Source organism: Balaenoptera borealis, assembly GCF_965194805.1.
Source record: "Balaenoptera borealis genome assembly, chromosome: 12".
NCBI classification, from domain to species: Eukaryota; Metazoa; Chordata; class Mammalia; order Artiodactyla; family Balaenopteridae; genus Balaenoptera; species Balaenoptera borealis.
In genome coordinates, this window is record NC_138869.1 from 108830890 (window position 1) to 108857138 (window position 26249).

The window sequence follows — 26249 nt, forward strand, 5'->3', positions numbered from 1 at the left end:
TTTGAGTAGTTCCTCACATGCGGGAGTGTCGGTGGAGGTCAGGTCCAACAAGTCCAGCACTGGCCTGCGACAGTGGCCGTTAGCAGGAAGGCCCAGGAGCAGGCTTTCAGCGGAGGTTGGTTGCACAACGTGATTGTCTGGAGCTTTCAAATATTCCGATTTCCAGGCCACACTCAAGACCAATTTAAAAAAAAAAAAAAAAAAAGGATCTCTGAGCTCAGAACCCAGGCACCCATATTTTTGAAAGCTCCAGGGTGAGTGAATGCACGTGGCGGTCTAAGGGTCGTTGCTCTGAGACCGCAATCACGTACCACCTGGGAATGCCTTCCAAAGTGTACTGTGATTTTCAGGAAATTTTTAAGGAAAAGTAGTAAATGACTTTTCCTTAAAAAATGTACATCTTTGCAATGACAGAACTGGATGAATACAGAAACAATGTTAGCAAGAGTGATCTTTACATAGCAGTGTGGACTGGTGGCTGATTTTCTTTTGTTTTGTTTTGCTTCTTTATATTTTCAAAAGCTCCTCAGCAGTGAACCTCTAGTCATTGGGAATAAAAATAATACTTATGAATGACTAAGTTCAGATTTGCTCATGAAGGAGAGACCATGTCATTTGAAGGCAGGAGCGTTGTCCTAGGATCTGGAGGGACCAGCGTGACTTGGGTCCCCTGCAGTCGGGTGTGGATGCCCCCGGCCCCTCGTATTGACCCGTGTGGGGGAACGGTGGGCTCACCACCCCAAACACCAGGCGAGGACCCCCGGCGTGGCGGGGCCCCTGCTTCCAGATTTGGCCGTGACCTCCCAGGTGACCCGAGTGAGGTCGTGGCCCCAACCTCCTTGCCAGCCCCTCCCCAAGGAGCGTTTGCTGGGATGACATTCGAAAGTGTTTCCTAAGGAAGGGTCGGCTATGAGACTGAAGACACTTGGCACCTGCTGAGACATCACAGGTCCGTGCCCTGAGGCCCCAGGAGACGCTGCTGCTTTGCCCTTGACGTTAAAGGCTATCGAGGCGGACTCCACATCAGCACCGCGCTCCCCAACGACCCTCTCCAGCCGACACGGCATTCCTGGTCTCTCCTCTCACCCCATAACCGCCTGCCTTCCCATGTTGAGTACGTGAGGTCACGGAAGCAGCCTCTCTGGGCCGTCACACTCCAGGATGCACGTCTACACATTTCCCTTTCCCAGAGCGAGGGCAAGATGTCAGGAATCCTGGAGGCCAGTGAGCAGGGCCCCGGGTGGCCTGGGCGCACCAGGCCAGGAGGGGCAGCTCCTAAGGGTGGAGAGGAAGGGGGGCTGGAGACGTTAAATCGAATTTTGGACCCAGTGTTGAAATGAAGGTTGGCACAGAGACCGGCTCTTCCCCTCCTGCTCCAGCTCCCACTGGATGGGGGCTGGGACGAGAGAGGAAGGAGGCGGAGGCGTCTGGGCCTTGTTTGCACACTTCAAAGGGCTGCTAATGAGTCTTCCTATTGTCTGAGTCCTTGTCTACACCTGGGTTTTGCAACCTGGGCACTGAGGAGATCACAGAGCTGGAGCCCTTCACAAAAGGGCAGGACAGCACCCCAATCCGATCCGTGGGATCAAAGGGCTGATTGTCAAAGGCAAATGAGCTTGATTTGAAGGCCTCCTCCAGCTGCGGGAACAGGGAAGGATGCACATCGCGGCGGGTGGGGTGGGGGTCAAAGCCAAGTTAAAATTAAGTCCTATCAGGATAACCCCTTACCCACCACCAGACACCCTGACACGGCAGGGACACGGAAGAGAATTACATGAACCTCCCCACCACGTCTGTTCCCTACTGCCCCACCCGCATCTCACAGGCCAGCCCTCGTCAACTGGGGGCAAGGTTGGCAGTTGACACCGGCCACATGTGGGGACAGGCTTGATGATCACAGCGGGAGGCAGGGTTACTGCCGCCAGTGGGTTCAGCTCAGCCTCCTGCAGGGCCCGGGCGGCCCCCACGGTGGAGAATCACGGGCCTCAAAGTGTCCCAAGCGCCAGCTGAGCGTCCCTGCACGGAAGGAATCAGAAGAGCAGTATTTATGTCCCTGATGTGGCTTCTGAGAAGTTTTGTTGCTTGTTGACGCTTCCGGGGAGTTTCACCGTCACGTTCAGCACCCCACACTCGGCACTGAGTCTCCCAGGGCCTCAGAAGCACCTCCCGAGTCTCTTACAAGCCTTCCTACGGGGCTTTACATCGCCTATGTCATTATTCTTCCTTTATTATCTTCATGATCTATGTTTTTCTCTTCCGTCTGATCTCATTTTCCCGCTATAAATTCTGTCATTTATTTTCTCATTTTTCTTCTGCTCCTTATGATCAGAAGTCAAACCCAAACTCACAATAAAACACCCCAGGCTCCTGAAACAGAGTTGAGAGGAATGTCCCGGCTGGAGTAGGGAATGTAAGACTCATATCTAAAACTAAGCATCACATGATCACAGCTTTGGTGGGTGACTGACTGCAATAGGAGACATTTTACTTTTCTTGTTGCTGCTAAGTCAGCAATCAAATCACTTTCCATGTAAGGCCACCAAGGGCAAAGGGACTTTTTGCCACAATTGAGACTTGATTCCTTGATGGGGGAGGGGAGAGGTTTCTCTCAGGATCACGCGTCATTGGAGAGTTGTGAATAACTGTTTAAATTTGGGGCAAAAACGTAAAGTTTTAAAAACTCAGAAAGTGCATAAGGATTTGTGTGAGGTTCTCTCAATTCCATCAATAAAGTCACCACGAAGGACTCCATGAAGATTGCAGCACTCAGGTCAGGGGCGGGTTCCAAAAGAATGGACATCTGGGTTATAATCCAGCTCACAGCCCAGGACGCGCCAGCCTGTGGAGACAGAGGCAGTGTAGGTTCGAGACACATGCGTGTGAAGGGGTAGATTTGTCCATCAGTGACGACATTCAGATACAAAAGCGACACACCCACGAGAAAATGTTCTGAAACCCAACACAACGCCCTGTGTTTGGGGGCTGTCTGAGCTTGACTTCACCTCCAGTCCACAAAGGCCTTCATTCTTCTCCCAACACGAAGGGGTGACGTGGCAACAGCACAAGCACGGCCCACAGTGTCCAGGCGGGTGTGGACTGGGTCGTCCATGTGCTCGCCGAGGGCACCACCAACTCCCGCCAGCATCCGGGGCGTGACGGTGGTGGGGAGACGCCGGAAGCGACCAGGAGGCTGAGGGAGGGGAAGCTCCACCCCTTTTGCCTGCACGTGGCCGTGGACGACCGAGGACACTGATGGCAGTGCGTGGCCGTGGCAGTGACTGAATCTGTGTCTGTGTTTTCAGACGGAGGCCTCACTTAGGAGCAAAGGAAGGCCAAACCTTCCCGATGCCCGGCCTAAAAAAATACACAGAAAGCCTGGTTTGACCTACGAGACGCTCGTGAATGATTGGCTCTGTCCCCTCCGGGCACTCACGGTGACCACCTGGGCACCCAACAGCACAGACGCTCCGGTGGGTCGCCCAGATCAGCAGTCGGGCGGCTGGGACCGACTGCTCCTCTCCTCACGGGCTGAGCCGTCACTTGCTTTCTCACTTTCTTTGTCTCTTTCTTCTTTCAGAACGTCCATGAAATTCCATCCTCCGCTGTCACAGAAGGCTAGGGAGCATGGACAGCAAGGATATCGCAAAAGGACGCCATTAAACACATGGGAGGGGAGTCTGGGGGAGAATGGACACGTGTATATGTATGGCTGGGTCCCTTTGCTGTGCACCTGAAACTATCACAACACTGTTAATTGGCTATACTCCAATATAAAATAAAGAGTTTAAAAAAAAAAAGAAAGAATCTTCTGGAACCCCACCCCCCGAAAAATATGAGTTGCCTGTCACAAACTTAAAATCTCTCAACTTAAAAATCTATGAAAAGGGACTTCCCTGGCGGTCCAGTGGTTAGGGACTTTGCCTTCCAATGCAGGGGGTGAGGGTTCAATCCCTGGTCGGGGAGCTAAGATCTCACATGCCTTGTGGCCAAAAAAACAAAACATGAAACAGAAGTAATATCGTAACAAATTCAAAAAAGACTTTAAAAATGGTCCACATCAAAAAAAAATCTTAAAAAATAAAATCTATGAAAAGATAGGTTTCACAGCCAAGTGCAGAGGCATGAATAGAGTCCGAGCTTTAGCACAGAGTGCCGCGGGGTTCCCAGCGTCCCGGCCGGGAAGTGAGGGGGATGGGTGTGGGGCTCGGGCGTCACCCGGGTGTGAAATCATCCCCCAGGGACGTTGAAGTCAGGCATTTTAGGTATTTCTTTCTTTCTATTCACAAAAGAGACACTTTATTTTTTCGTCCAGTTTTATTGAGATATAATTGACAGACAGCTCTGTATAAGGCGTAGAGGGTGACGGTCTGACTTACCTATATCGTGGAGTGGTCATCACAGTAAGTTTAGGGGACATCCATCATCTCATGTAGATGCAAAATCAAAGAAATAGAAAACAATGTGCCTCTTTCCTTGTGATGAGAACCCTTAGGAGTTGCTGTCTGGAGAGTACTGTCTTTGTTCCAGCCTGCCCACGTCGGTCAGAACGCGGATCAGACCGCGGTGCCCCTCTGCTCAAAACCTTCCACATCCTGCCTTCTCACCAGGACACACTCCAGCATCCTGACAGGACCGACAAGGGCCTTCCTCGGAGACGCTCACTCAGTCTTGACTGCAGGTAAGAGCACCTGAAGGGCTTTCAGGAACAATAAAGCCTGGCTCCGACCACAGCCGAGTCACCATTTCCAGCAGCCAGGCCCGGGAATCCGCATCTTTTACAAAAGCCCCGCAGTCACAGGCTCTAAGCATCCGGAACACATGGAAACTGTCAGCTCTGTTCACCTCTGAGTCTCCAGAGCACACAGCAGGCGCTCAATAAAAGCTTATCAAATGAGCATTTCAAATGAAATTGTACACATCCTTGGGATGGAGAGTAAAGATAAAGCTTATTTTGCTAAACCCTGGAACTGAGCATCTGGGGCTCAAAATGTTGGAATTGTATTCAAATCCTCTATATATTTTCCTGTCCTTAGTTTTGAATTCCTTGACTCTAAGGCCTAAAAGCTTTAAGTCTACTCAGCTGCTAGGTACCCAACACAAACACCCGGTGTTCCCAAGCACCAACAGAAGTCAACATTCATTTTCTTTCACAGTCCCCCAAGGTTTTAATTTTTTTTTAAATTGAAGTATGTTTTCCAGGGTTTTGAAAAATGAAAGGTCAACCCTTGTCTACCATTTTGTCGCTGTCCTGTGTTCCTTTCACGATCCAGTTCACACAAATTTACCAAAAGCACGGAAAACATGCTTTTCACAATAATAACGCTAATACTGTATTGATGACATTTTGTAGCAAGCCCAGCACCAGGACTTTTGCACAGATGATCTGTAATTTGAAAAAGCAAAACAAAACGATCATGTACGTCACCTCAGTTTTAAAGGTGGAGAAACTGAGCTTCCAGTATTTGGAAATAGCTTCCTTCCTATTTCTAGGAGGCCAGTATTTGCCCAGAGCCTGCGTGGTCAGCGCCAATTGCCACCTGAGCCGGCAAGTCGGCCGCAAAGACCTTGCTCTTCTTCCTGCACCGACACCTTCCAACCCCAGCAGTGGGTGAGAGAGCCGGGCTCCCACGTCTAATGGGGCTTCTGCTTGGTGGTGTTTGTCAACAGGCCAGAGGCCCGGGATGAGGAAACGGGGAGAAGAAGCTGAGCATCAGCCTTGAGGAGGCGCCGGCAGAGAAGCCCAGAGAGGCTGCCCTGGAGACGCGCTGAGCCCATCCCAAGGGGCCGGTGACCCTGGACGCACCTCTGGCCTCAGCAGCGGCCCCGCCCCCGGCCCTGGACCCACAGGCCTCTGCCACCTGGACAACAGGAAACGGGTCACGGGAGGCTTGTTCGTCAGCCTGCGGGTCTCCGGCCGTGTCATCGGAGGGTCTAGAGGGCAGGCCGGTCACGGCCGCGGAGGCCCCGCGGGCTTGGAGAACAGTCTCTTTGAACGTGAGGGAAGTTTAATTATTTTGGAAAGCTGGCAGAGGGCCAGGGCGCAAGGATGTTTTCTTTCTTTTGTGGGAGGGCAGGAGGGGACTTGCTATTTTGATGCCCGGAGGCGACGCCACAGCCCCTCGGAGAAGCCGAGCCCCTCGGAGCTGCCGGCTGGGTGGGGGAAAGGGGGGGTGCTGGAGGAAGGCCATGGCCGCCTTGTGCCCTCTTCCAGGTGGAGGGGGACGGGGCGGGCCGAGCAAGGACAGGGCTGTCCTGCAGGAGAGGCTGGAATAGTCAGTGTGCAGCCTGGCTGGCTTCAGGGAGGGGCTGTGCCTGTGTGCCTGTGTATGTGTGTGTGCCTGTGTGCCTGAGTATGTGTGTGCATGTGTGTGTGCCTGTGTGTGCACGTGTGTGTGCGTGTGTGCGTGTGTATGTGTGTGCGTGTGTGCGTGTGTATGTGTGTGCATGTGTGTGTGTGCGTGCCTGTGTGTGTGCCTGTGTATGTGTGTGTGCCTGTGTGCCTGTGTGTGTGTGTGCATGTGTGTGTGCCTGTGTGTGCACATGTGTATGTGTGTGCGTGTGTATGTGTGTGTGCCTGTGTGTGTGCATGTGTATGTGTGTGTGCCTGTGTCTGTGTATGCATGTGTGCCTGTGTGTGTGCCTATGTATGTGTGTGTGCCTGTGTGTGCATGTGTGCCTGTGTGTGTGTCTGTGTATGCATGTGTGCCTGTGTGTGTGCATGTGTATGTGTGTGTGCCTGTGTGCCTGTGTATGTGTGTGCATGTGTGCCTGTGTGTGTGCCTATGTATGTGTGTGTGCCTGTGTGTGCATGTGTGCCTGTGTGTGTGTCTGTGTATGCATGTGTGCCTGTGTGTGTGCATGTGTATGTGTGTGTGCATGAAACAAGGGAAGGCAGAAACGGAAACCTGTTGTAACAACTTGCTCGTGAGAGTAACTGTCAAGATTTTAGCAAAATGATTAAAGTGGTTGCTGAACAAGCTGGGCGGAAACTCTGCCAGGAGGCAGCTGTGAAGGTGCAGGACACCCCGCAGGTGTCACGCCGGCCAGGCCCACTCCCCAGGCCCCGTCTCTATCGAGTGGCTGGGAAACTGGAGACGGGACGTCCCAGAGCTCGGCTCCCCGGCTTCTGTCCCTTCCCTCAACCCCAGGCAGACACCCGCCCCGCTTCTCTACAAGAAGGGCTGTCAGGAAACAGTGGACACACTTGCAAGTCCACAGGGGTTTGCAGTGTGAGAGAAGGACGCTCCCGGTGACACCGGCTCAAAGTCAGGCTCAAAGACAGTGACTCATCTTGACACAACTGAGGCCGAACAGATCACATTCCGCGGTCACAGGCTGCCGATGGGAAAACAGAAGGAGGAGAGGCAGGGGCCCCAGACTGGGCTGGGGACACGGACAGCTGCTGGGGGGACAGGTGGGTGACATAACTGACAGGGAGACGGGGGAGGGGGCTACACCCCAGACAAACACACGCCACCAATCCTGGCCCTTCGGTCCCAGGCCTCTGCGATCAGGGTTACCGCAGAGAACCTCCGGAGCACGCGGCCCGCGGGAAGCCCAGGGTCGGTCTGGTCTCCCCGGGGGCGCTCCTGGTGTTGGGGCTGCCCCTGCCCGCCCGGCAGGACAGACCGCGGGCCCCACGTGGTGTCACCAGGTTGCACGGATGGGCCCCCCAGCAGCCTGAGGTGATCCACCAGGAGGGGAAGCGTGGACCTGGAGCTCCGGGCTCGCCGGTTCCAGCCCAGACGAAGCCCGGGCAAGACCCCCCGTGCTCTAGGCTGCCCTGCAGAAACCCAGCCCTCTCAAGTGTTCTCTGGGTATTTGTTCATCTGAAGACCCGTCAGAGAGCTGATAGGGGTGCAATCTATTTTCTAACTAATGTCATTTATGTTCTTGGGGCTTTGAGCAGAAGGGCCGGGGAACGTTGGTAACAAAATTCTATCTGTCGATCGACCGATGGATCTGGGTAGATAGAGAAATAGATAGAGGACACATATATGTAATCTCTCTCTCTCCATAGATATATATACACACACACATTACATTTGCCAGTTTTTAGTCCAAGATTTCATGTAGAAACAGTTGGTTAAATCCTGTAACATTTTTCTCAAAAAGCAAAGTCAGATGGTGATAAAGGTTCAGATTAACCCATAACACCCTGGTTAATCTACAAAGCAATTGATTTTGAATACTGACAGTACTATTTATCCTAACCAGTGATTGGCGCTAATGACTCCCATTCATGGTAAGCTCTTTTAGAGAAATAGGGAGGGAATCCATGTTCATTCAACTTGGCTACGTGAAGGGTACTTTCAATCCTTAACCTCATAAATTCCCCCATATCTTATGGGGTCGTCACATCCTCCCGTTTCCAAAGTGGAGACTCACTGCTCCTCCAGGAGACTAGGACCTAAGCTCTGAGGTTCATGCCACAAACACCCTCTTTGGCAGGACTGAGGACCCTCCCCTTCTCAGCACCCTGGCCACAGGCTGGGCCACATTCTCCCCAGGGGATGCCAGGGTCAGGCAGGAGAGGGACAGGGACACAGCAGCCACGTGCACAGAAGCTGGGCCGGCCGTTCTCCAGGACGTAGAAAATGAATCAACCTGGTTCGTCCCCGTTCTAAGTCCACGTGGAAATAACCCATTCCCTGCTCTCTGTTGACATGGCCTCAGTTTTGCCACCAAATAAAATTATCCTAATCATTTGAGTATTTTCCTGGAATTCTTCAGAGAAAATATACCATCTTCATTTGGGGAAGTACAAGCAAATGTTTCTGTGCCCCTCCCCCGTGAACCCGTGGAAATGCCCACAGGGGAGACAACGATACAACCCTCCAGGTTCAGTGACCCTGACGCCTTGTGTGACAGCATCAGTGGACACAGACTTCCTTACCCTTCCTCACCGCTGCGCCCTGGAGCCCCTTGCCCACGGCCGGGTCAGAAGCCTGATAAGCAAAGTGGAGGAAAGAGAGGAACCAGCCCCTTCCCGGCCCCCTCTCCCCCGCCCCCCACCCTTGAGGCAGCCCCACCCACCCGGCTGGGGGCAGGGCTGGAGATTTAACTGAGCATCACGTCCAGAGTTCTGTTTACCATTCGGACTGAGCAGTGTAGCTGCCTAATTAAGCTTGCTTTTATATCTTACAGTATTGGTGGGATTTTCTATTGAACAGCGAACAGAACGTCATGGAGATGCCTGATGTTTCACCAGGGGAAGGGGGGCAGTACCATTAGACTTCGATGAGCAGCCTGAAGTGGGTAGAAGAGGGACAAAAATAAAAGTTGCTTTTATGATTATCTCCCCAAGTTTTAGTTTTCAATGTACCAGTTACACCGTCACCGAAATGCTTCTTTGTCTTTGAAGTTCATTTACAATCATGTCACTAAATAAGACAGAGCAGATGCAGAGTGAAAACCCACCGGGGAAACGGCCGTCAGTGCTTGCAAAGCACACGTCCAGGGGAGCAGGTCCATCCCTCTCTCCTTCCTGGACCGTCCCCCCGCCTCACTTGAGGAGTTGCAGAGACTCTGACGCCCTCTCCTCCTTCCTGCCTCTACGGGCAGCGTTTCGCTAGATACTCAGCCCTGACTTTTGCTCTGAATCCACGCGACGCTCAGCCCTCTGCTTCCTCCATCTCGGGCGGCCTCACGCCGCGGGCGGTGGGAAGGAAATCAGTTTCTGCCATATTCTGTGGGTCAAAGGAGGCTTGTTTATCTGCCAGTAAAGTCAACAGCCCGCTGACTTCCTGCCAGGACAGCAGGCATTCTGAGACAAGAAAGCCCAGGAGATCAAAGCCTGGGTTGCCGGCAGTTGTTCTAAAAATATGCTAATGGGGCACCTGGTACCTCTTTCCCCTGTAGACCCACCTCCGGGAGGGAGCGGGCAGGTCTGGGCTGCACCTCCCTGCCTGGGTCACGGGGGCCACTGGTCTTCCAGTCTGGGAACCTCGGAGTGGAGGACACGGCCGGCCCGAGGAGCATCCCCCGAGACCCCACTGCCCTGCCCCGGCCCGGGACCCAAGACCACCCTGCACAGGAGGTGTGCTGACTGGCTTCCCAAGGAGTTGCCTCCGGTGGGCTTTAGCTGTTTGGACGAGACGGGTTCAGAGCAGTGGCCCTCCGTGGGGCCGGCCAACTCGGTCCACCTCCCAGTCGATGAGGCTGAAGCCGTGGTCCTGTAGCACCTCGGCCTCCTCCTGTCGGGACCCTGACGCACCTGTGATCCACTGTTTACTATCCATCTTCCCAGACAGATGTCGGGGAAGGGAGGGTCTCGCCCTGGTCCGTCCTTGGCATCCCTGTACCAGCCGCTCAGTGGTACTCAATTTGCACTGAATAAATGACATTAGAAACGGTGTTACACGCTCAGGACGGCTCGCTCACGGTGGCTGTTTGTCATCCAGCAAGCGGCCGGGGTAAGAGATGAGCTTAGGACGCAGGTTTCGGGATTACCATCCCGGTTTTCTGGGCTAATCCTCCCCATGTTCCACACCTAGCAGTTCTCTCCCGAGGCAGGTACCTGCTTCACGGCTTAGCACTGGCAACCAGACACGTCTCCAGGTGATCACACGAAGAAGTGGATGGGCCAGAGCATTTCTAACCAGCATCCTGCGTTTCCTCACTGTGTACACGATACAAAGAGCTGCAAGCGGCATGAGAAAGCAAAATGCCGACACAGCTGTAAGTATCACAGGACAGCTACGCCCCCAGGAGAACCACGCAGCGTGGGAGGGGTTCACTTAAATGCAGCTGGGACCAAAAGATGCCCCAGAGACACAAGTGTTTTGGTAAAAGACCAAATGCCAAAGAACCCAGAGGAAAAAACAAAACCTCACACAGTTCCCTTCACACAGTTGGCCTCAACGTGCTGACCTGCCCAGCAGAAGGAGACCTCTGATGGAGAACCAAAGGCACATCTGCTGGGGCCGAACCTCTTTCTTGAATCATTCATTTGTGAAAGTATCTTTTTTTTCTTACTTAGCAACTGAACTAGTTTGGCTCAGACAAAATGACTTTTTTCAACGATGACGACACAGGCGTCATTGCCTGACCAGTGAAACCCACCTCTCAGGGATGGGAAGGAGAGGCCGTGGGCCAGACACTTTAAAACACATGCTATTTAATGCTCAAAATATCCTTGTGAGCTTTTTAAAAAATCATTTTCTCCATTTTACAGTGATGGAAATAAATTCAGGAAGGGGAAGTAGTTGACCCTGGTAGCAGATAGGGATTTAAACCCTGCCCCCCAGCATCCAAATCCAGCCACGCTTTGCCCAGGTTGCAACGATTACCTGCCTTCCTATTATCAGGTAAATGTTGGGCCCATAAAGCTTTTGTTCATCACCACAAGGAAAAGCTATACCAACTCCAAAATCGTCGTGGGCTATTTATACTTTGATACATATTTCACGTTTTTTTAAAAAATAACAAAGTGTGCTTTTAAGAAATTACATAAATATCCTGTTACATTTCTTGCTAGGTTGTAAGTTCCTGTCCGGTCTTGTGTTCCCCTGCTGCTGATTTCCCATATAAGCCTTCCTTCCTACATTTGTTTGCCCAGATCTTTGATTATTTAGGCTTTCAGACCCATTTCAGCTAAGCCAAGAAAGCATCATTGTCTTACACCATATTCAAACTCTTATTTATTTTTTTTCATTTAGCCACATCACTTTAACTCATTTTCAGTCAAGATTTTCATCCCTGATACGAGTCAGAATTTTGGTGTAAACCTTAAAGGAACTGGAAAGACAATCCTCAAGAAAGCCCCAGTTAATGACCCATCCTAACTTCCGGAAAGTCAGAAAGAATAATCAAAACCATCTTTAATGAGGATCACCTACCACAGTCATCGTAAAAAGAAACAACAGACAAGACCTGACCGTGGCTCTGAGGACCCTGACAAGGCAGCTGAATGTCACGTGGTGAGATTTGGTCCAATAGTGATGGAATTTAAAAAGCAAGAAGTTATTTCCACATCCATGTTCACAGCAGCATTATTTACAATATCCAAAGGCTGGGATGTGTCCATCAGTGGGTGGATGGGTAAACAAAATGTGGTCTGTCCACAGAATGGAATATAATACTATTTGTCCTTTAAAAAGAAGGAAATTCTGACACAGGCTACAACATGGATGACCCTTGACAGCATCACGCTCAGTGACATAACCAATCACAAACAGACCTGTATCGTATGATTCCACTTACGCGAGGTCCCTAGAATCATCAAGTTCAGAGACAGAGGGTGGTTTCCAGGGGCTGGGGGAGAGGAATGGGGAGTTAGTGTTTAATGGGGACAGAGTTTCAGTTTTACAAGGTGAAAAGAGTTCTGAGGATGATGGTGGTGACGGTTGCACAATATCCCGAATGTACTTACTGCCACTAAGCTGTACACGCAAAAATGGTTGAGAGGGTGAATTTTATGTTATGTGTATTTTACCCCAATTTTTTTAAAAGCAAGGAGCACTTCTGTATGCCTCCTTGAAGGAGGCAGCTGCATCCCTGGATCCCGGCCATGGGCCTGGAGTGCCACGGAGGACCTCTTCCCGTTCCTCGACTCTGCACTGATGGTGGCTTTATATCTTGGACTCTTTTAACTGGAGAATTCTATTCCTGGGAACTACCAAGGAACTTTATAATATACTTTATTCTGGTAAATCTTTAAGTTAAAAAATTTTTTAAAAACATTGTTTTTCATTTTATCTTTAACAGAATTTTTTACATCATGGTTTTTGCCCGTATATTTTAACCATTAGCATCTATAATCCGGGAAAGATTCATTTTCTTTTTCTTCCGACATCTCCCCTTGTCTGGTTGAGGGGGGCTGGTGTGGCCCTAGAGTGGGGCAACCCAGTGGTCGGCTGTGACATCCTGCCCCTGTCTCTCTCCCTTGCTCCCGAGCCCCCGTGGTTCCCAGGTTGTGTCTGTCCTGCCTCTCCGGCTACAGAAGGGATGTGAGCCCATCGCCTCAGAAAACTCGTCCTCCCGGTGCCTGATACGCTGTCCCTCCCAGGGACATTGTGTTTTCAGAGGGACCATGGGTCTGCTCACACCAGTGAGAGCACAACCCAACCACTAAGCTGTACACTCAAAAATGGTTCAGAGGAGACCATTCAGAGCTGGATTCCAGCCATCTCTCGCTCTCTCTCTCTTCTTTAATCATCCTGTCCTTTTGACCACAGCACCTTCCCTGCAGACAGACCGCTTAGAGTCTCCCTACGGCTTGAGAAATGCCGAGTGAGGCCAGGAGCAGCAGCTGTCCTGAAAGTGGGGGGTGAGGGCCTGCGGCACGAGGGTGCGGGGGGCGGGATACCCACACTGCCCGCCGGGCTCCCAGGCAGTGAGAGCGGCTGGGCGGGGGTCGTGCCTCCCAGGGGGCGGGATGACTTTTAGCGGGCCGGGTGGAGCCGCCCTCGGGAATCCAGTATCTCCTTGTGGCCAGAGCACTGAGCAAACACAGCAGCACAGGCCGCATGGGTGGCGGTCCACGGGGCCACGAGCTCCGCTGCCCGGGTCCGTGCTCGTCCTTTGTTCCTCATCCCCACCCCTTGGCTTGGTTTCCCGGGGATTGTTTTTCTTCCTGGAACTCGGGTTATGCACACAGGCGTCCAGGAGGTCAGATGCCAACTGCAGGTTACCCACCTGCCCCCCGTGTGGACAGCACAGGGCCCATCACCCCGAGTCCTAGGCAGGCCTGGACGCTGGGCACTTCTATTCTCTCCAGGAGGAACTCAGACAAGGAGGTCTGCTTTACCTGTTTCTGTAGGTGTGAAAGCAGTTTAGCTTCTTCCACAAACGTTAAGCCTCCCGGGAAGGGAGCGGGCAAGCTGACAGCTGTGCTGAAGCACGGGTTCAGAGTCAGGGGCCTCGGGGCTTCCCACGCGGGTAAAAGGGAACCACGTGTGTCTTGGGGCGGGGGGGAGAGAGTGCTTTATATGCACATGCGTACACAGAGACACATGTACAGACATACACATACATATATACATATACGTGTACATGCATACACATAGACACACGTACAGACATACACACATGTGTACATGCATACACATAGACACACGTACAGACATACACACATATGTGTACATGCATACACACAGACACATGTACACACACGTGTACATGCATACACATAGACACATGTACAGACATACACATACATCTATACATATACGTGTACATGCATACACATAGACACATGTACAGACACACACATACACACATATGTGTACATGCATACACATAGACACATGTACAGACATACACATATGTGTACATGCATATACACAGACACATGTACATACACACACGTGCACATGCATACACACAGACACATGTATGTACACACGTGCACATGCATACACATAGACACATGTACAGGCATACATACACATATGTGTACATGCATACACATAGACACATGCGCACACACAAATACATGCATGTGCATACATATATGCACATGTACACACATGTGTATATACACATGCATACCTACAATGCACATGCATACGTGTGTGCATGCATACACACGTACACACATGCACACATACACACATATATGTACATAATACAAATACATGTATACACATATACACATTTGCACGCATACATATATACACATGTGCATACACACATAGGTACATATATACACACATACCTACACTACACATAATATGCACACGCATATTTGCACATATATAGATATACCTACATGCATACACACATACCTACATATATGCTTTGAGGACTAGTAGGTATCAGGTGTTGTTTATAGCTCTTAAAACCTAAGTTTGAATTCAGGAAAACAATTGTTTAGTCAGTTGGTTAAATATCACTGGAAAAAACTATGTTGAAACTCATGGGTGAAAAACACCTAAGAAAACACTCTTGTGAACGAACTAACTGAACGGGAAACAGTTAAAACCAGAGACCTCCAGGGTCCGGTCAGGGGCAGTTGGGCCTCAGCTCAGGGCTGTCTGTGCATGTTGTGAGGGAGGTTCTCCAGTCCCTTCTCCCACCTTGGTCACTGGTCATGGTCTCTTCCTTCAGAACCGCACTGACTTTGGGCTCAGTTCACATACAGAGAGGCCAGGCGTGTCCCCCAGGTGTGCACGGTACACCTGAGTCCAGCTCCCAACTGCCAACTCCAAGCTTCCTTAACTGAGAACCACAGCCCAGCTCTGCCCCAAGAAACTAACGGCTCAGAAATGAAGTAGTGGACCAAGCACGTGACATTTGAATACAAGTTTCAGTGCTTTGTTCTTTAGACAAAACCCCCGACCCTGAGCCCCGCACAGCCTGGCCCCAGGACCGCCATCCTCTCCTTTGTGTCCCCCACCCTCCCCCACTGTGGACGTGACTTTCTGGCGGCCAGGCCTCTGAGGGCCACCTGGTGTGTTGCTCTGGTTCTTGTACTCGACACTGCATCCGGGGACACAGAATACTCCCTGCCGATTGATTGATTAACATGTCTGCTGGTCAGTGATTACTTCCTACAAGCCAGGCGCTGTCCGGGGCCACTTACACAATTTTCCTCATTTTCTGCTCGGAACTGCCCTGCGGGACTGGTGTTACCAGACGAGGAAACTGAGCTCGGGGGGACCCTATCTGCCCAAGGGCCAGCGGTCAGAGCGGGGCAACATCTGGGCCCCCCCTCTTTTGCTTGCCCTTCTGAAACTGCACAGAAATTACAGACATGATTTGGCTCCTAGCCCGAGCACCCCTGAGATGGGTGGGGGCCTGGGAGGGGGTCATCAGAGCAGCTTCTAATGTGCCCTCTGCCCTCCTAACTTATCAATATCTTGATTTCTAGGCACTGTGTGTTTCTGTGGTTTTTGAACCATGTCCCTGGAACATTTGGGCTGTGAGATGCGCTTCAGTGGTTCTGCAAACATCCTCTTCCAATTTAATTTTGAAAAATAGATTTTTAACTGTTTGAAAGCCAAAGGAAAGAGCAAGGGTCCTCGGATGTAATGGCTTGGGCTTCTAGTTTAAGTCCTTTTTTTAAAAAAAGACTTTTAAAATCTGCTTTCTCCCAATACCTGTATTTAAAATTGAACTTGGTATCTACAAATTGGTGATTCACAAGTGCAACCCTGCATCGATCTTGTTTTAAGTGGAGGCCCGTGGATGCCTCAGCCTGAGCGGCCCACGGGCATCCTCTCTACCAAAGGCCAGGATAAGCCCAGCGCACCTGCTCGGGCAGGAATTCTTCAGTTCATAATCGTTCCCTGATAATAACTGAACTCAGCACCACGTGTTCTCCTGAGGTCCTGGTATAAGGTACCATTTAAGTGCAGTTTGGAATGTTTTTTTGTTTCACTATGATATATAAGACAGAATTATTATAAACGTAGAGAGACTGGGATATTTCCATTCTAATATTTCTAAGTGGTACTTTTTCATCATTTTTTATTTTTTAAATATTTTTAAATTTTTGCTTAAAATTAGAAACAGATTATTATTAAAAGCTAAAAATATTTTTTAAAATTGAAAATGAATGTGAAAGGTTAACCCGACTCCAGATCAATAACACATCACACCATGTAGCACTGATGTTTCAGCTGCGTCCACGCTGCCAGAGCAGGACATAAAACCAACGTGACGAGAAGTGAGGAATAAGCTACAACGTATTTTTCATGAGGAGTCACCTTCCAAGATGATCAAATCGCTCAAGTTCTTACTATTTTATGAAGTTTTAGAAAATAGCTCTACGGGTCCTGCCAACATGAAACATCATTTGAAGCTATCAGGTCAAATGAAAACTCTACATATATAAGCCTCTAAGTTTTTTCAGCATAAACCGAATAGCTCAAAGTCATAAGAAATCTATGAACAATTGACCCTTAAACCATGTTGGGGTCAGAGGCACTTACCTCTGTGCAGCCGAAAATCTGCCTGTAACTTTGACCCTGCACGAACTTAACTGCTAATAACCCGCTGTTGGCCTGAAGCCTTACTGATCACATAAACAGTCGGTTAGCACATATTTTGTGTTATATGTATTATCTACTGTGTTCTTACAACAAAGAAAATGTTAAGAAAATTATAAGGAAGAGAAAATACATTTACAGTACATACATGTATTTACTGAAAAAAATCCACGCGTAAGTGGACAGTTCAAAGTTGTGCTGTTCAAAAGTCAACCGTATACACGATATTTAAATGTGACAGTGAACATACGCTTAGAATGTCATCTGAAGTGAAGTCAGCACATCACTCTGAAGCACAGTCCATGGGGCCAAAGCTAATCGCACGTCACGCCACTGACGTTTTATCAAGTCTGTTGACAAGCAGCTGGCTACAAAAATGCAGCCGATGGTACTGGTGTCACCAGCTGTCAAAGCCGTGAGGCTGGTCATCTTACGTTTCCCTGCTGCTTGCCCTGCATTGGTGCCCCGCCAGCCCGCCTCCAAATCAAGGGCAGATTCCTCCACCCCTCTTCTCCGCCCCCCTGAAGCCCCCTGGAGAAGCCACCTTGACCTATTTCCAGTTCATCCTAGGCTGAGAAGCCAGGATGATATTTTTAAACTGAAAGTCCTTCCATAGCCTCACGCTGAACTTAGAACCGAATCCTTTCCCCTGGCCCGGGACACCTGGCCTGGTCCAGCTCGTCCCTCTCCTGCCTTGTCCTGCTACATTCCCAAGGCCTCCATCCCTAGAACACCCCCTACTCTTCCCCGGCCTGGGGTCCGCACCTGCGTGCCCTGTGCCTGGAGCTGCTTCTCCGGGACCTTCACGCGTAGCTTCCCTTCATCCGCCACGTGGAACTAAACATCACCTCCCAGAGCGGCCGTCTGTGGGTCCTGCATGTAAGTAAGACGTTACCACCCCGGTACCTCCGCCCAGCATCTCCTTGATTCCTTCCGGGCACTGTTTATAATCTGCTCTGGCTTATTTATTTCTTGCTTCTGTACTGCCTGCCTCTCCCCCATGGACTGTAAACCCTATTAGGGCTGGAAAAGGGTTACTCCCGTTTATCACTGTGTCCTCAGAACCCTCAGCACCTGGAATGTAAGAAATACAATTTTCACCACAGCCCAGAACATACACTTTTATTATGTGTGATTCGTGGATATTTTCTATTCTGTTGTGTTCTATTGTACTTCATTTTCTCAAAAAGCTATTTGTGACCCAACAATCTTTGTAACTCACCAATGGGTCCCAACATGGCACTTGAAAACGGGATGCAATGCAAACTACAGAAAAAATGTTCACTGTCCTTGATTTGTTTGGATGATGGGATTATATAAAATCTTTATAGCTCAGCTGGTTAAGATGACAGGTTTGGCAAAACTTTCAGTTATTCTTTGAAATAGTGAAGACTCAGGCAGCGAAAATTTAATTTGCATGTGGGATTCTCACGTAGTACATGAAAGGGATTTTTATTATTTTGTAAACAAAGACAAGAGAGGGAGAACTTTTCATGTATTAGATCATTTTTAATAGAGCATCAAATAAACCCAGTAGATTTAAAATCCCATGGCCTGACAGCTAAGTCGGTGGCTCAACGAAGCGCAGAAGTCACCACACTGATGGCGGATCCAAACCTCCCAGAGCCCACAGGGTCTGCCAGTCTTATGAAGGAATATTTTTTATTTGCTTCATTTCATACATTTTAAAACTAACTTTGAAATAAGGAATAAAAATTATTTAAAAAAGTAAACATTATGACAATAAAATTGACCCAGAAATATATCGAGAGACAAGCCTCTCCTTGATCCCCCTTTGAAGTGTCTATCCTTTCAGAGATATTTTATGCATGTTTCCCTCTCTTTAAAAAAATAAATGATACACACTGTTAAATCACGCTCTTTTAGGAACCTTTGCAGTAGGTTTGGGGCATGGCTCCACGTTTGTCCGTGTGAGGTTTCTCCCTGTTTATTTCATGGGCCACGTCCTCTGCGAGCACCCATTTATTTAACCGCTCTCACATGGGACGTGCATATTTTCTCCAAACATTTGCTGCCAGACAATGATGCAATGAATAATAAGCTTGTACAGACCTCATGGAACACGGAGACGAGGATTCCTGTGGGGTGAATCCCCAGACGTGGAGTTGCTGGGTCAGAGGGCGGGTGAGTTACAGCTGTGATGGGGTTTCAGGCGCCCACTGTCGAGGGCGTCCCGGACCGCATGCCCACCTGCAGCAGACCTTTCCTGTATCCACACCCACAATACAGGGAACGTTTTCAGGCTTCCCGACGTTTGCCAGTCGGACAGGTGAAAACAAGCAGCTCAGCGTGATTTACGTAGAGGGTGAAGGAGTGATGGCACGGTTGCTTTGGGCCGCGTGAGCACCTGGTGAGGAGGCAGCCGGCCGCACGGTGAGAAGAGGGGCCACACCGGATGCCAGCTGCCCACATTGACCTTGGGCTTCGTCTCCAGGACTGCGAAAAACAAGTATGTCTGTCGTTTAAGCTGTGCCATCTGTGGGGTTTTGTTACGACAGCCCAAGTTGACTGGGCATATTTGAAAGGCATTTTTCCATCACATGACACTGGGTACCTGGCAGGGCAATCTGCTCAGGGTTTCCTTCTCAGCCGAGAGGTTCACTTGGGAATGTAGTTGTTCAGCCTGACACAGACGTTCAGTACTTGGACTTCAGGCTTCCAGACCAGGCTGATCCGAGTTCGCTGAGAGTCTAAGCTTAGCTGTTAAATTTTTAAAAAAGGGTTCGATTGTAGGGAATTATCTGTATGTAACAGGAGTTTCTTGGTTCTGTGAAACCAAAATAAATACAGAAATAAGCTGTAAGCTGGAGGCTAAAGTTGACATAAAACTGTAAAAAATCCATCCACCCCGATCTCAAATTTTCTGGCCACCAAAATCATCCTCCTTATCTTTCATTTACTCTTTCGGTAAATTTTTTTTAAACTTTGGATTTAAAAAACAAATGTAATTTTATAGATTCCCCGATATTACATATGAGGACATAAGAGCACTGAAGTTTCCTCCTGGCTCTTTCCAGCTGCATTTCCAGATATTTAAGCTACATTAGAATTACTTTTACTGTCTGAAGAATTATAATACTTATGTTCTCCTATGTCACTTTAATTCTCTCAGTTTTTCACCTTATTTTTCCTCATTCCTTGGTAATTCGTTTGTCACCAGACTTGCTATTAAGTTTTAAACATTGACAGAGTTAATTAAATACACTCCTAGGAGAACCGCCAAAATCCGGACACCTGACAGCATCAAATGCTGTGGAGGACGCGGAGCAGCAGGAACGCATCCTTGCTGACGGGGGCGCGAAACGCTGCAGCCACCCTGGAAGACAGGTCGGTGGTCTCTCACGAAACTAAACGTGCTCTTACCAGGTGATGCACCAGTCACGCTTCTTGGTATATATCCAAAGGAGTTGAAATCTCATGTCCACACAAAATCCTGCACATGGATATTTATAGCAGCGTTATTCGCAATGGCCCAAACTTAGTAGCAACCAAGATGTCCTTCAGCAGGTGAATGGATCAATGAACTGTGGTCCATCCAGACAATGGAACGTCACTCAGCACTAAAAAGCAATGAGCTATCAAGTCATGAAAAGCCATGGAGGGACCTTAAATGCATATGACTAAATGAAAGAAGCCAATCTGAAAAGGCTCCAGACTGTATGATCTCAACTATAGGACATTCCCCAAAACGTAACACTATGGAGACAATAGAAAGACCAGGGGCTGCCAGGGGTTGGGGGTGGGGAAGAGGGAGGGATGAATGGGGGAGCACAGAGGATTTTTAGGGCGGTGAGACTACTGTGTGTGATATTATAATAATGGATACCTGTCATTATACATGAGTCCAAAGCCATACAACGTAGAACCCCAAGAGTGGACCTTAGGTAAAGTATGGGTTTGGGTGATTATGGTGTGTCGATATAGCTCATCCTTGGTGAAAATGTTGACAGTAGGGAGACTGCATGGGCTGGAGGCAAGCGCCTGTAGGAAGTTTCTGAACCTTCTTGATTTCTTCTGAGCCTAAAACTGTTCTAAAAAGTACAGTCTTTGGAAAATTGACAGTTGGTCTTATCCTATTAAATAGGTACATTTGATTCTCCTTGTAATTATGTACAACATCCACACGTGTTCTTTCATTTTGCTCCTTCTGAATCCCTGCGTTCTTTATTTTAATTCCTCTCTCAGTAAATACAATCACCAAGTAATTTTCCAAAAATGTTTTGGGCTATTATATGCCTAAGTTTTTATATGATGAATTAAAATTTTAACTATGTAGAAATTACCAGTCACACTTAGGCCAAGCTTTTCCCCTTTGGAATCCTAGAGAATTTTCACTTCCTCTTGAAGCATCAAGTGTTCCTGTAAGAGAAGTTTGAGGTTCATCTTCACAAGTGCCTTGCTTTTTGCTGGATGTTTACTCTTTATCCTTAAATCTCCATAACTTTACCAAGATATGACTCAGTGTTTATAATTCGGTGTCATTATTTTTTCCTGGTACAACGTGTGTCCTTTTCACCTTCAGTTTCAGGTCTTATATTTATTTTAGAAATGTTTCATTCTATTATATTTGAGTGCTTTTACTTTCCTGTTTATTCTCTTCAGTCTTCAGAAACACCAATTATACTCAGTTTAGTTCTTTTCTGTCCGGCTTTATATAGTTTTCATTTTATCTTTTTTCACTAGCTCTTTTTATTTCCCTTAGTCTGGGTGACTTTCTCATACTACTGACTGTGTAGTAGTACACAGTACTACTGTGTAGGGGTGTATATTCCAATGTTTTCTAAACTATCCATTTTTTTTCCCATTGACAGTTATATTGTTATCCTCAATTGCCTTTCTGGGTTCTGCAATCTCCTTTTATATTCTCTGTATCTCTTTTTTAAGGTATTTCTCAACCAACTCCCCCCAAAATCTATTTACTCTTCAGTTTATTTGAGAGAATGGAGAAGTATTTTCCTAAAATTTTCTTTTATTGCCTGCAACGATTCTTCTTTTTGAGTGTATTCTTCTTTGCTCTTTGCTTCTAATTTTCCTTTCCTTCTACTTAAAAATTGGTCCTGTTTATGCACATGGTCCTTTCGTATTCTTTCGGCTTATTACTCATATTTTATGGGGATGGTTTTTTCTGGATCCGCCAGTTGCTTGAACACAGGGTGGGGAGGGCAGAGCGTTAGCTGGAGCAGCCACCAAAGAGCTACCAATCAGCTCTATTGTCACCAAATACTTTTCTACAAAACCTACCGCTTGGGGACACAGGTCCTTTCTGACATTTGGGGGCTTCACTTTATTGAGGTAAAACTGTCCCCAGGCAGTAGCTGGGCAGCGGGGCCCAGAGATGCCTCATAGTTCAGTGTCGTGTTTGTGACTTAACATTAACTTTTCTCTGTTCACTTGACAATGGTTAGAAATTTCCTATTTCTGGCTGTTTCTCCAGATCGAGAAGCCCAGGCCACAGAGGTGGCCCCACTGCTTATCTCATACATCTATGGGCTCACCCTTTGCCTTCAATACAGGATCATCAAGCCCTGGGGGCCACTTGCTTCCAGGGAGACTGCAGGCCCAGACAGCATACCTCGCTCTGGGGGAGCTCACTCCAGATTTGCTTGCAGCTGAGGGGGCCCAAAATCTAAACAGCCAACTGTCTCCCAGAGCTGCCGAGCCCAAGGGCAAACCCAGCTTCAGTGTGACCACCAACCATTGTCTCTGTTTCTCGGCTTTGCATCTTTAAAGGTGCTCACTTGTCAGGTGGGTCCTCCCTTGGTGGTCTCAAGGGGCCGGCTGAACCTTCCAGCCACGTAAGTCTCATATACCCCAGCAGAAAAAAAAAAAGAAACTTCCTTCCAACAGACCAACCAAAGTGCTAGGGTTGAGTCTACTGGGTCCTGGTGGATCTCACTTGGGTCCTGTGCCTGTTCCTGAACCAATAACTTCGGCTGAGGGTCCCCATGAGCTGCGGGAGGGCTGACTGGTCACTGGCAGCTGGCGCAGAGCCCAGGCCAGGGTCCAGAGCCCATCACACACCTGATATGCCACTGCCACTGCCCGTGAGGAGCCAGGCTGGGGCAGCAGGAACGTGAGGCTCACGTTGGCTGTTGGTGACAGTGAGAGCCCACCTGCGGGAGGGCTGGCCAGGGGTCAGTGCTGTGCCCTGCACTGCCCATGTGTCCTTTCACGCCGTCCTCACGTCCCCCATCAGCAGGCACTGTGCTTATTCCCATCTTACTGACCAAGGCCCTGGGGCTGGTCCAAGTGCATCACTTCCCAGGCGTGGTCCTGGGCCCGCCAGAGGTGACGGGGGCGGCTGCATTTTCCGGCTGTGGCCCCGACCGTTCATCTCATACCCTCTCTCCTTGGCAGCAGGACCCTCTCCCGCGACACAGCGGCTGGGGCAGAGGCGGGGGACACGCTCGGGAAGGGCTCTGCCTGCCGGAAGGCGGGCGAGCTTGGCGGGAGGTGAGCCCCGAGGCCTCCACGGCGGAATTTTGAAGGCTGTTTTTATGCTCTTTGTCTCTTCTTTGTTCATTCGTTGTTTGTTCTCCTGTGATGTTTTAGTGAAATTTCTTTTGAAAATCCCAAGCTTTCTCAGCTGTGCAAAGACGAACAAAGAGAGGGCCTTGGAGCCGTGTCCTTCCCGGGCAGGTGCTCCTGGGGCCACGGCGGCGGGGGCGCGGGTGGGGGGGGGTCAGATCCCGCCCAGGTGACTGCGGGGCTCGCCCTTTCTCCCAGAGAGCCACCGACTCCTTCGCCATCCACCAAACGGAGCTTTAAGAACAAGTATTCCAGGAGGGGAGCCGATTTACCCCTGAGAAGGACCCAAGTCGGCTCTGCGTCTCGCTGCACCCCTCTCAGCCTCGGTCCCCAGCCCTTAGGGGTGAGCCTGCCCTGCGGGGTCACCTGGGGGACCCCGAGGCCCCGGAGCTTTCAAAGCAGACGGGAAGAAGCGACAGCGACTGCACCGGGCAGAGGGTTCGGCTGAAAGTGGACACGAGGCGCCGTGTAGTCACAGCCTCGTCCAAACGCTGGCGCTGGCGTCTAGCGTCGGCGGACGCGGCGCTTGTGCACGGGGTCTGGGCCGTTGGGTCGAGGGTTGCCCATCTGAACGTGGGGGGATGGGGTGCGCGGACTGAACCCTCAGCCGGGGCGGGGGCGGCTGATGGCGGCCTGGCGGCGGTAGGATCCTGGGGGCGGCGGGTACCCGCTCGTGAGGTGGGCCCCGGCCACTCGTCCTGTCCACATCCCCCGTCATATCGGGGACCAGGCGCTGGGGTGCGCGTCCACGGGAACCAGCGAGGGCCACTGGTCGGACTCCTCCGACGGGAGGGCTGGTGTCCCAGCGCTCTCCCGGGGGGCAGGCTGCGGAAGAGAGGGGTTGTCTTAGTTACTGTTGAAGCAATAAGGCAGCTCTGATGGAGTAGGTGCGGCTTAATTATCCACTTACGCAGGACGCATCGCTGGCAACGGAAGATTCTCCAGTTAAGATTGGCAATCAGTGATCACAGGCGTTCTGCTGCCGTTATAAAAACTCTTCTGGTTTTAGGACTGAAAAATATGTTTATTTTTTTCTTAGTCTAAAGCATGTTTTCTATGTGGCATTGTTGGTTTTGGGAAAATGCTGTGAACTTATTATTAAAAATAAAATCCAGAGAGAAATAAAATTAGATTTTTAAAAAATATCTGAAAATGGGAGAGGCCAAATCAAATCAACCAAAACACAATTGATAATGAGTTAAATGGGAGTGGAGTTGATCTCATAATTTAGTCAAAGCACCCTCAGAAATATCTCTTGTCACCCAAAGCCATGGAGACTGGAAAGTAGGAGGTCACAATTCCCGAGACGAATGGTGGGTTTGGAGCCATAGCCCAAGGGACCTGGCCCGCAGGGGGTTTTAGAGACTCTTAGAGCAGAAAGCTCTTAGGATAGGAAAGGATGTGCACTGATAGGGTGCAGCTCAACATCTCCAATAACCTTGAAAAGGAGGGAGCAAGGAGCAGGGGCTGAGGACTCTCTCCCCAGCACAAAGTCCATCTTCTTTTCTCAGTTCCCAGACCCCCGAATTTTCACATTTGAGCCCCATTGTCTAGAGGCAATTGTCCTCTGGGGGAGGGACCCCCTGGCACTGAGGCAGGAACGTGAGATTCCCCAGTCCGAGGAAGACGGTTAACACTCTACTCTTGGGTCCAACTAAGTAATGTTTGAGTTCCTTTCCAGGTGTAAAGACCTGTAATGCTAAATAATACATGTATGCTTTGAAAGCTTAAAATCATGTACGCGTGTGCACAATAAAGAATAAGAAATTAATCTTTTCCTGATTCAGAGTTTAAGGTAATAGTTAATGCTACTAAATTTAACGCTTTGAATATAAATGTCAGTATGGGAACTACTTTAGGAACAAACTGGTGGAAAATGGAAATGTTTTGTGGAAATTCACATATGCAATTTACAGACAGGCACCGAACATTCTGGCAAAGTCTGAGAAGCATTGCTCACACACAGGAATCCAGGTGACTGTGAGAAATCAATGCAGGGCTCACTCAGGAACATTCCGACTGTTCTCGTAAATGTGGTTGTTAGTGTGATGTATACACAGACGTGAATCACCATACTTTCAGAGAATATGAATTTCTTTGATGAATAGCATACTTTCATGGTAACCCAAAGAACAGATTTGTTCTTCCCACTCTAAATGTGGGAGAATTTTGAGTGGAATTTCTTGGGGAAATCCAGACAAGCAGACCACATAAATTACCCTGATGTATCAAGTGTTTATGTGTATTATTTGAGGCCGTAACTGAAACGGGATGGGTTTAGCTCTGGGACGTGCAGGTGGAAACACTTAGAGGGAACCCTATCCCCTCTCGCACACGCATCCAGGGGGAGAGATGAGAACACTCACCAAAGGATAAAGGGCCTTTAGATTTTACCCACAAAGCAAAGCCAGACATCTCTAGTTGGGGTGGGGTACTCCCTGGACCCTCCCTGTGACTGAGGGGTCTGCCCGAGGGCTGCTTCCAGGGGGGTTCTGAGCTTCCAGGCAGAAGGGCTGCACATGGGACGGGCCCTCCCAACTTGTCCTGAAAGCAGAAGCTGTAAGCTCCTGTCCCAACAAGGCCGGTACCAACGGCTCTGACTTTGAATAAGAAACTCAGAATCGCTTTTGGCCACAGTGTTCAATGTTCCTAGTCTAAACTTTGCAGAGTTCAATTAATATACATTTCCTTTAAATGAAACAGTCTGCACCTTCACTGTGACTGTAATTCTTCCAGGATATGGTAGGAGATTTGCTTCATGCTGAG